The sequence below is a fragment of the Vicugna pacos genome, chromosome 36 (genome assembly GCF_048564905.1).
Source record: "Vicugna pacos chromosome 36, VicPac4, whole genome shotgun sequence".
Classification (NCBI taxonomy): domain Eukaryota; kingdom Metazoa; phylum Chordata; class Mammalia; order Artiodactyla; family Camelidae; genus Vicugna; species Vicugna pacos.
In genome coordinates, this window is record NC_133022.1 from 5,939,736 (window position 1) to 5,950,651 (window position 10,916).

Consider the following 10,916-nt stretch of genomic DNA (forward strand, 5'->3'; position numbering starts at 1 on the left):
CGCTCCACACTGGCTTCTCCTGGCTCTGCTGACTCCTTCCTGCCGACCTGCACCTGGGGTTGCTCCTGGGTCACTGAGGCAGAGTCCTGTGTCGTCACTCGTTTGACTTGTTTCCTTGCTGAGGCCAGGTGATTCTCCTGTTTAGCATGGCCATTGAAATGCTCGTAACTGAGAAAGGGGCAAAGCCCTCCCTCCAGCTTTGTCCTGTGTGCTTTGTGCAGCTTTGAGTCTACATGTTTGGTGTGGGGTAAATGTCAGAACCCGTGACCGTCTGTTCTCGGGACGGAGATGTGCCTGGCCCGCTGCGTCCAGTTGTACTCTGGGTAGATGTTGCTTTTGTAGTAAGAAATAGAGGCTTGAAGGGAAAGAGCCCGCAGTGAAGAGGCCTACTTCCCTGCAGGGGAATTGCGACGCGCAGCAGCGTCCTCCCATCGTGCTCCCCACCCCTGCGCCGGGTCGGGCCTGCCCCGGAAGCTGTCAGAGCTGATCCTGGGCGTCAGCACGACACGTCGCGGGAGTTTGCGCACGGGCCTGAAGGGTCCTTTTGGTGTCAGTTGTGGGATCCAGACATCCCACTTGAGTTTGCCGAAGGACACAAGTAGTGCGCGCTTCGTAGCGCACTGAAAACCCAGACGTCCCTGAGGATAGCGGTGATTGTAGCGGAGCCTGACTACCTCCCGTGGGCAGCGTTGTCCCCTCAGGAGCACTTGGGCAGCTCCCCCGCAGGACTCCGGGGTGCCCAGCTCCCCAGTGCACGTTGCGCCCAGGGGAAGCCCCTGCAGGTCGGAGGAGATTACTTGGTTTGGGGGGAAGGAGAGGGCCAGGCAGGGTCCTGGAGGCAGAGCGGTGACCCAGGTGCGGCTCTGATTGCACGTGTGGAGGACGAGCTTTTCACGTCCGTCCCTTCTGCGTGTTCCTGGTCCGCGCCGGGCCAGCTCCCGTGGAGCTGGGGTGGTGGCGAGGAGGGCTGTCCTGCCCAAAGGGGCTGCCTGTTGTGAAGGCGCTGCTTTTGTCAGAGTGCTGGAAGCTCTGTGTGCATCCTCGCAGGCAGGACCCTTGGCTTCGTCCACTTGGAGACACCGGCGACGTCGTGTGGCGCCATTGTTGTCCCCCCGTGTCCTGCTGCGCGGCCCGGGCTGCCGGCTGCAGGCCCCAGAGGGCTGGGTGGAGCGTGGGGCACTGTGCTGCTGGGTGGGCACCCGGCGGGGTATGGGGAGGGTGCCCGGTGCCGACAGCTGATGCGTTGGGTTTCGGCTTTTGTCAGTGGTCGCTCCGTTTCTGTCGCCTGACACGGCTCTCCCTTCTGCCCTGCAGGTTACCTTGCAGCGTCCCGGCGTTTGCAGGGACCGGCCCGTGTTGCCACCAGCACCTGGGCCCCCCTTGGGCCCTGTGCAGCCTCGCTCACCAGTACCGGATGCTCCACTTGGTAAGATGAAAGCGTCCATTCCTCTGTTTGTTCCTTGCGTCACTGCAGGAGAAGGGCAGATCGCTCTCCAGGTCCCTCCCAGGGCATGGGCCACCCTGACTGGGCTGTCGGCCGTGCTCCCCTGGTCCCTTAGCGGACGCAATTGATGGACCGCGTCTTCCCCTCCCCCATCGTGCCCTGGGGAGGAGGTGTCTCTTGTAGAGTGCTACGGAGTAAGAGGCCTGTGACAGAAGGCAGGCATGTCAGTTCTGCACACGGGGCTTCAACAGGGAGCACGTTCCGGGCTCCCCGAAGGAGAAGCCCACCCCTGCCATTGTCTGCAGCGTGTGGAGCCCTGACCTTCCACGGCCGTTGATCGGCTATGGAAGAGACACCTGAACCCGTGGCCTGTGGTGTCTCCCTCAGGGTCACGAGACCTGTCTCCCACTCGGTCTGATGCGGGGACGAGTGGGATACGGGGAAGGAAGGCTCACCAGGTTTTGTGTGGCTTCAGCAAAGTCTTCGCAGGTGAGCCTAATCCTCCATCCCTTCTGTGGTTTTCAGCCCACGTAGGACCTGGCCCGGCCCCGGCATTGGCTGGCAGCTCCCGCCCGCCTGCGGCGGCCCCGGAGGCCCAGGTAAGTGGGGTGGCCGTGCTCCGTTGGACGTCGTCCTGGGAAAGGTGAGCTTCCTGTTTTCCCGGAAGCCATTCCCGCCCTCATCTCCAGACTGTGTTTCCTGTGACGGGTCGGCATGTCGTTCGCTTTCCAATTCAGTCTCCCCAGGGGCCAGTGGGCTGCTTGTCCCTGGAGCCCGTCACCTTGGCTGGTGCCTGCAGAAGCCATGAGGGAGTGCTCAGAAGCCAAGGACCGCAGACTTTGGCTGTGGGTTTGTCGAGATAGCGTACGGAGGGAGAGCCCTCGCTCCACACTGGCTTCTCCTGGCTCTGCTGACTCCTTCCTGCCGACCTGCACATGGGGTTGCTCCTGCGTCACTGAAGCAGAGTCCTGTGTCGTCACTCTTTTGACTTGTTTCCTTGCTGAGGCCAGGTGATTCTCCTGTTTAGCATGGCCATTGAAATGCTCGTAACTGAGAAAGGGGCAAAGCCCTCCCTCCAGCTTTGTCCTGTGTGCTTTGTGCAGCTTTGAGTCTACCTGTTTGGTGTGGGGTAAATGTCAGAACCCGTGACCGTCTGTTCTCGGGACGGAGATGTGCCTGGCCCGCTGCGTCCAGTTGTACTCTGGGTAGATGTTGCTTTTGTAGTAAGAAATAGAGGCTTGAAGGGAAACAGCCCGAAGTGAAGAGGCCTACTTCCCTGCAGGGAATTGCGACGCGCAGCAGCGTCCTCCCATCGTGCTCCCCACCCCTGCGCCGGGTCGGGCCTGCCCCGGAAGCTGTCAGAGCTGATCCTGGGCGTCAGCACGACACGTCGCGGGAGTTTGCGCACGGGCCTGAAGGGTCCTTTTGGTGTCAGTTGTGGGATCCAGACATCCCACTTGAGTTTGCCGAAGGACACAAGTAGTGCGCGCTTCGTAGCGCACTGAAAACCCAGACGTCCCTGAGGATAGCGGTGATTGTAGCGGAGCCTGACTACCTCCCGTGGGCAGCGTTGTCCCCTCAGGAGCACTTGGGCAGCTCCCCCGCAGGACTCCGGTGTGCCCAGCTCCCCAGTGCACGTTACGCCCAGGGGAAGCCCCTGCAGGTCGGAGGAGATTACTTGGTTTGGGGGGAAGGAGAGGGCCAGGCAGGGTCCTGGAGGCAGAGCGGTGACCCAGGTGCGGCTCTGATTGCACGTGTGGAGGACGAGCTTTTCACGTCCGTCCCTTCTGCGTGTTCCTGGTCCGCGCCGGGCCAGCTCCCGTGGAGCTGGGGTGGTGGCGAGGAGGGCTGTCCTGCCCAAAGGGGCTGCCTGTTGTGAAGGCGCTGCTTTTGTCAGAGTGCTGGAAGCTCTGTGTGCATCCTCGCAGGCAGGACCCTTGGCTTCGTCCACTTGGAGACACCGGCGACGTCGTGTGGCGCCATTGTTGTCCCCCCGTGTCTTGCTGCGCGGCCCGGGCTGCCGGCTGCAGGCCCCAGAGGGCTGGGTGGAGCGTGGGGCACTCTGCTGCTGGGTGGGCACCCGGCGGGGTGTGGGGAGGGTGCCCGGTGCCGACAGCTGATGCGTTGGTTTTCGGCTTTTGTCGGTGGTCGCTCCGTTTCTGTCGCCTGACACGGCTCTCCCTTCTGCCCTGCAGGTTACCTTGCAGTGTCCCGGCGTTTGCAGGGACCGGCCCGTGTTGCCACCAGCACCTGGGCCCCCCTTGGGCCCTGTGCAGCCTCGCTCACCAGTACCGGATGCTCCACTTGGTAAGATGAAAGCGTCCATTCCTCTGTTTGTTCCTTGCGTCACTGCAGGAGAAGGGCAGATCGCTCTCCAGGTCCCTCCCAGGGCATGGGCCACCCTGACTGGGCTGTCGGCCGTGCTCCCCTGGTCCCTTAGCGGACGCAATTGATGGACCGCGTCTTCCCCTCCCCCATCGTGCCCTGGGGAGGAGGTGTCTCTTGTAGAGTGCTACGGAGTAAGAGGCCTGTGACAGAAGGCAGGCGTGTCAGTTCTGCACACGGGGCTTCAACAGGGAGCACGTTCCGGGCTCCCCGAAGGAGAAGCCCACCCCTGCCATTGTCTGCAGCGTGTGGAGCCCTGACCTTCCACGGCCGTTGATCGGCTATGGAAGAGACACCTGAACCCGTGGCCTGTGGTGTCTCCCTCAGGGTCACGAGACCTGTCTCCCACTCGGTCTGATGCGGGGACGTGTGGGATACGGGGAAGGAAGGCTCACCAGGTTTTGTGTGGCTTCAGCAAAGTCTTCGCAGGCGAGCCTAATCCTCCATCCCTTCTGTGGTTTTCAGCCCACGTAGGACCTGGCCCGGCCCCGGCATTGGCTGGCAGCTCCCGCCCGCCTGCGGCGGCCCCGGAGGCCCAGGTAAGTGGGGTGGCCGTGCTCCGTTGGACGTCGTCCTGGGAAAGGTGATCTTCCTGTTTTCCTGGAAGCCATTCCCGCCCTCATCTCCAGACTGTGTGTCCTGTGACGGGTCTGGCATGTCGTTCGCTTTCCAATTCAGTCTCCCCAGGGGCCAGTGGGCTGCTTGTCCCTGGAGCCCGTCACCTTGGCTGGTGCCTGCAGAAGCCATGAGGGAGTGCTCAGAAGCCGAGGACCGCAGACTTTGGCTGTGGGTTTGTCGAGATAGCGTGCGGAGGGTGAGCCCTCGCTCCACACTGGCTTCTCCTGGCTCTGCTGACTCCTTCCTGCCGACCTGCACCTGGGGTTGCTCCTGGGTCACTGAGGCAGAGTCCTGTGTCGTCACTCGTTTGACTTGTTTCCTTGCTGAGGCCAGGTGATTCTCCTGTTTAGCATGGCCATTGAAAAGCTCGTAAGTGAGAAAGCTGCAAAGCCCTCCTTCCAGCTTTGTCCTGTGTGCTTTGTGCAGCTTTGAGTCTACCTGTTTGGTGTGGGGTAAATGTCAGAACCCGTGACCGTCTGTTCTCGGGACGGAGATGTGCATGGCCCGCTGTGTCCAGTTGTACTCTGGGTAGATGTTGCTTTTGTAGTAAGAAATAGAGGCTTGAAGGGAAAGAGCCCGCTGTGAAGAGGCCTACTTCCCTGCAGGGGAATTGTGACGCACAGCAACGTCCTCCCGTCGTGCTCCCCACCCCTGCGTCGGGTCGGGCCTGCCCCGGAAGCTGTCAGAGCTGCTCCTGGGCGTCAGCACGACACGTCACGGGAGTTTGCGCACGGGCCTGTAGGGTCCTTTTGGTGTCAGTTGTGGGATCCAGACATCCCACTTGAGTTTGCCGAAGGACACAAGTAGTGCGCGCTTCGTAGCGCACTGAAAACCCAGACGTCCCTGAGGATAGCGGTGATTGTAGCGGAGCCTGACTACCTCCCGTGGGCAGCGTTGTCCCCTCAGGAGCACTTGGGCAGCTCCCCCGCAGGACTCCGGGGTGCCCAGCTCCCCAGTGCACGTTGCGCCCAGGGGAAGCCCCTGCAGGTCGGAGGAGATTACGTGTTTGGGGGGAAGGAGAGGGCCAGGCAGGGTCCTGGAGGCAGAGCGGTGACCCAGGTGCGGCTCTGATTGCACGTGTGGAGGACGAGCTTTTCACGTCCGTCCCTTCTGCGTGTTCCTGGTCCACGCCGGGCCAGCTCCCGTGGAGCTGGGGTGGTGGCGAGGAGGGCTGTCCTGCCCAAAGGGGCTGCCTGTTGTGAAGGCGCTGCTTTTGTCAGAGTGCTGGAAGCTCTGTGTGCATCCTCGCAGGCAGGACCCTTGGCTTCGTCCACTTGGAGACACCGGCGACGTCGTGTGGCGCCATTGTTGTCCCCCCGTGTCCTGCTGCGCGGCCCGGGCTGCCGGCTGCAGGCCCCAGAGGGCTGGGTGGAGCGTGGGGCACTGTGCTGCTGGGTGGGCACCCGGCGGGGTGTGGGGAGGGTGCCCGGTGCCGACAGCTGATGCGTTGGGTTTCGGCTTTTGTCGGTGGTCGCTCCGTTTCTGTCGCCTGACACGGCTCTCCCTTCTGCCCTGCAGGTTACCTTGCAGCGTCCCGGCGTTTGCAGGGACCGGCCCGTGTTGCCACCAGCACCTGGGCCCCCCTTGGGCCCTGTGCAGCCGCGCTCACCAGTACCGGATGCTCCACTTGGTAAGATGAAAGCGTCCATTCCTCTGTTTGTTCCTTGCGTCACTGCAGGAGAAGGGCAGATCGCTCTCCAGGTCCCTCCCAGGGCATGGGCCACCCTGACTGGGCTGTCGGCCGTGCTCCCCTGGTCCCTTAGCGGACGCAATTGATGGACCGCGTCTTCCCCTCCCCCATCGTGCCCTGGGGAGGAGGTGTCTCTTGTAGAGTGCTACGGAGTAAGAGGCCTGTGACAGAAGCCAGGCATGTCAGTTCTGCACACGGGGCTTCAACAGGGAGCACGTTCCGGGCTCCCCGAAAGAGAAGCCCACCCCTGCCATTGTCTGCAGCGTGTGGAGCCCTGACCTTCCACGGCCGTTGACCGGCTATGGAAGAGGCACCTGAACCCGTGGCCTGTGGTGTCTCCCTCAGGGTCACGAGACCTGTCTCCCACTCGGTCTGATGCGGGGACGAGTGGGATACGGGGAAGGAAGGCTCACCAGGTTTTGTGTGGCTTCAGCAAAGTCTTCGCAGGCGAGCCTAATCCTCCATCCCTTCTGTGGTTTTCAGCCCACGCAGGACCTGACACGTCTCAACTTCGGCCTGGCCCCTTCCTGACACCTGATTCCGATGTGGAGGCTCAGGTAAATTGAGTGTTCATAACGTTCGATGTCTCTCTAGGGAATGTGTTGTTTTTGTTTCCCTTGCCTTTGTATTATCCTCTTCTGTAGACATGTGTTTTTAGACAAGTGTTTTGTGTCATTAGAATTTCAAACTGTTGCCCACGGGCACAGTGGTCTTCTCCCCTCAGCCCTATCACTTTCGATGGAGCCTTCAGAAAGCATCAGAGTTCTTACATGCTGTGTATCGTAGACTTTGTCTGTTTGTCGAATGTGGGTCTTCAGTTTGAGCCCTTGCTCCACACTTATGTCTCCTCGCTTTTCTGTTTCTTCCCTAACACTTTCTTTTCTGATTGTTGCTGTTTAAGTTATCGAGATTCCTGTTGTCCTTCTTTGGTTTCCCGGCTCAGTCCAGGTGATTCTACTGTTTTGCATGGCCGTTCAAGTCCTCATGACTGGGAAAGTGCAGAGGTCTCCCTCCAGCTTTGTTCCGTGGGCTTTGTGCAGCTTTGAGTCTTCCAGGGTGGGGTAAATGTCACAACCCACCTCTGTCTTTTCTCCGGAGGGAAATGTGCCTGGCCCGCTGCCTCCAGTTGTACTCTGGGTAGAAAATCCTGACTCTCAGAATTGTTGCTTTTGTAGTAGGATGTAGAGGCTTGAAGGGAAATAGCACACAGTGAAGAGGCGTACTTCCCTGCAGGGCAATTGCAACACTCGGCAGCATCCTCCCATTGTGCTCCCCACCCTGCACCGAGTTGGTCCTGCCCTGGGAGCTGTCAGAGCTGATCTTCTGATTCAGCATGAGATGCCGTGGGATTTTTCGCATGGGCTAGTAGGGTCCCTTTGGTGTCAGTTGTGGAATCAAGACTTTCCTCTTCAATTTCCCAAAGGACACATGTAGTGTGTGCTTCGTAGCACAGTTAAAACCCAGACATCCCTGGGGATAGCGGTGATTGTAGCGGATCCTGAGTACCTCCTAAGGACAGCCTTATCTCCTCAGGATCACTTGAGCAGCTCCCCCATAGGACTCCAGGCTGCTAAGCTCCCCAGGGCTCTTTGCACCCAGGGGCAGCCCCTGCAGGGTGGTGGAGGGCCCTACATGAGGAGGGGGCAGAAAGGGCCTGGCAGGGTGCTGCAGGCAGAGCAGTAACCCAGGTGTGACTCTGCACGTGTGGAGAATGTGTTTTAACATTCTTTGTTTCTCTGTGTTCTTGTTCTGCAGAACATTATGTGTCGTTGGAGCTTTGGAAGATTCCTTAAAATTTTGTTCTCCATGGAGAAGTTTCGTTTTCATAAGGTGAATATTAGTCAATTTGCTGGGACCTCTATGAGTTTTTTATCGGTTAGGACCCTTGGCTGCATGAACTTACAGAATTTGTTGGTGACGTGCAGCCTCCGTGTCGTATCCCTGTGTCCTTCTGTCGACCCAGGCTGGGTGGAGCATGTGGTAGTGCTCTTCTGTCTGGCCACCTGGTGGAGGTGAGGGTGACAGGTGATGACAGGTGCTGCATTATGTTTCTGGTTTTGTCTGTGTTTATCCTTTTGTCTGTCATTCAGCAGATCTCTCTTCTGTTCCACAGGGCACTGTGGATGGCAAAGCGCCCCGTTCTTACTCAGGGCCAGCTCATGTTTCCCCCTGTATGAGTGGCCCAACATCACCCTTCATGGGCTATTCGCCACCTCCACCTGGACCACCCTCGTGGCCTCTGGGTCCTCAGGCATAGGCAGAGCCACCAGTTTCTCCACTTGGTAAGATGAGAGCATGTTGTCCTTTTCCATTGTTGAGTCTTTTCTGAAGGGGAGATGGCACTCCAGGGCCTTGCGTTGCCTGAGGAAACCTATCTTGGGACATTATAATGTTCATGTAGTTTCCTAGCACACACATTTGATGGGCTTTGTCATTTCCCCATCCTATCCTGGGAAGCAGGTGTCTCTTGTATAGTACAAGAGACTTTTGACAGAATATCAAATGAGTTTTAAGTCCCTGTTTGGCATATGTGCCTCCGGCTTGGACCATGTGATGTACATTTTTTGGGATGAAGCACACCACTAACTTTTGGGGTCTCAGGGTGTTCCTTCGAGGGTTGAGGGAGAGAGACATTCACAACAGACAGCTTGTCATCACCATAACAGACGTGCCAATACAAAGCCCCAAAGTGCAAAAGAGGGACATGTGAGCCACACAGGAGTGAATAGGATGGTGTGAAAGGGAAGAAAGAAATTGAGTTGTCCAGCGAGGGTTTGTTGGAGCTGGAAGGTCACTCCCAGCTGGGAGGGCAGTCCAGGCAGGCTTTCTGAATGCAACGTGAGGTCCACTCAGAGCCACGTGTGTGTGCAGGGGACTCAGTGCAGCCATGCACATATCCCCGTCAGAACCCACTGCCTCCAGAAAGCCCTCAGTTCACAACGTCATATACAAATGATTGTTCTCTTGGGTTTCTGAAAGTCCTAGATCTGGATGAAAGAAATCTCTGGATATCAGAGAAAGTGAAATTTAGCTTGTTTTTTTCAGAATATTTTGTGTGGCTAAAGTTTTCTTCTGCCCCGGTGATTTGAAAAGTACAGGCAGGATTTAGATCAGCTGAGCAGGTGCCTTGCCCTTTAGCATGAAGCAGGTTCTTTAGGGGAAGTCAGAAGTGGTCAGGAGACCCCCTCCGAGACCCCGTCCCCACACCCTGCTCCCTCCTGTCACCATGCCCACTGCCAGCTTAGCATCTCTATGTTTATGTGTGAAGATCCAATTTCTGATTCTTTGTTTGAATTCCTGCAGTTCAGCCCCCAACACCAAGACCCATTGGGGCCCCCACAGGGTCTCAGCTTTGTTGTCTGTGAGCCGGGGGTAACACTGGCTCCTGATGTCATTGTCAGGAGGATCAGGTGAAGCACACACATTGTTTTGCAATATGACTGGGACATATTTCTCACTCAGCATTCTCATAGTTTAAAAGAAAGTGTCTGCACACAGAATCATCAAAAGAGACCTCGGGAAGTACATTAAATTAAACTGAAGATCTAAGAGCTCAGGCCCAGAGCTTACTATTCTCTGCTTTAGAGATAAGGTGAAGGGTCACTTTCTTTTATTAAACCTCTGGTCCTACAAGTTAAAGAAGGAAATGTAATAATGAGAATGTGCACATTTTCAGATCTGTGTCCGAGATGTGAAAACAATTATTTCCATTATATATAGACATGGAGCTGCACCCACAGACTGCAGTGTCTGTCAGAGGCCATGCATACGTTAGAGAAGACAAACTCGGGAAAAAATAAGATCCTATTAAAATAAATATTTCTTTTTGCCTTACAGCCCAGTAAGTTTGAAAGCTGAAGGGGACCCCAAGCTGTGGCAACGATGTGTTTAGAGACGATGTCGGAGGTGCATTGCAGCCTAAATGTCTCCCTGCTCCATCCTGCCACCTCTGCTATTGTCTCCTATTGTCACCCCTAATGAATCTGTCACAGTTCTCTGTGTCAGTGTCTGTTTCCTGGAGGACCAGTGGTCACACACTCTCGAGGGCACACAGTGATTCACAGGCACACAATTCACAAACCAGCAGGAACTAGGATGACAGGGCAGATGCAAGGTCACCCCTGTGGGGCAGCAGTGACCATAGGGGCCCCGGGGCTGCTTCTGGGCGGCGGGCACAGCCTGTGTCTGATCCAGTGACGGCTGTGCAGCTTCAGTCTGCAAACACTCACTGGGCAGGTGGACCTGTCAGTCACAGGGGCATCTGGTCGTGAGCCAGATGATCAGAATGAAGTGGCCGTGTCTCATGATGAGGAACAGATGAGGTGCAGAAGGGGCCACGGGCATCCAGCGAAAGGCCTCGCACTGACCAGGCCCGTGTCCCCACGCTGCGTGTCATCTGCCCGGCCGCCCCGGCTCCAGGCAGGCCCTGAGTGGGGCTGAGGGCGGCAGTGCTCTCAGTGAGCCCGTGAGCGCCCTTCATCCTCCCACAGCCTCCTGACTCTGAGGTGGGCGGGGCAGGGTCAGTGGGTGGGGCGCCACCACTGCCAGGGAGGTGGTGTTGGGTATAAAATGAGTCCACTCCACTATGCACCAGCTGTCCCTGGAGCCCGCGGGGCCCTCCCTCCTTCCAGGTTGGGGAGGCGGCCAGCCCTGCAGCAGCTCTAGGGCCCAGGCTGGGCCACCAACAGGTCAAGGTGAGACTGCACTGCCTGGGAAGGGGGGGAACAGCGGTGCAGCAGTAAATGCCAGCGAGAGCAGCTCTGTAACCGGCTCCACCTC

At 57.9% G+C, this 10,916-nt stretch overlaps 1 long non-coding RNA gene across 1 annotated transcript; it reads left to right on the forward strand.

Moving 5' to 3' along the window:
• The first annotated feature begins 6,619 nt into the window (after positions 1 to 6,619).
• LOC140691624 (uncharacterized) lies at positions 6,620 to 8,413 on the forward strand. Its single transcript, XR_012067372.1, has 3 exons — positions 6,620 to 6,694; positions 7,893 to 7,967; positions 8,251 to 8,413. It is a non-coding gene; the product is annotated as an uncharacterized lncRNA (long non-coding RNA).
• The last annotated feature ends 2,503 nt before the right edge of the window (positions 8,414 to 10,916 follow it).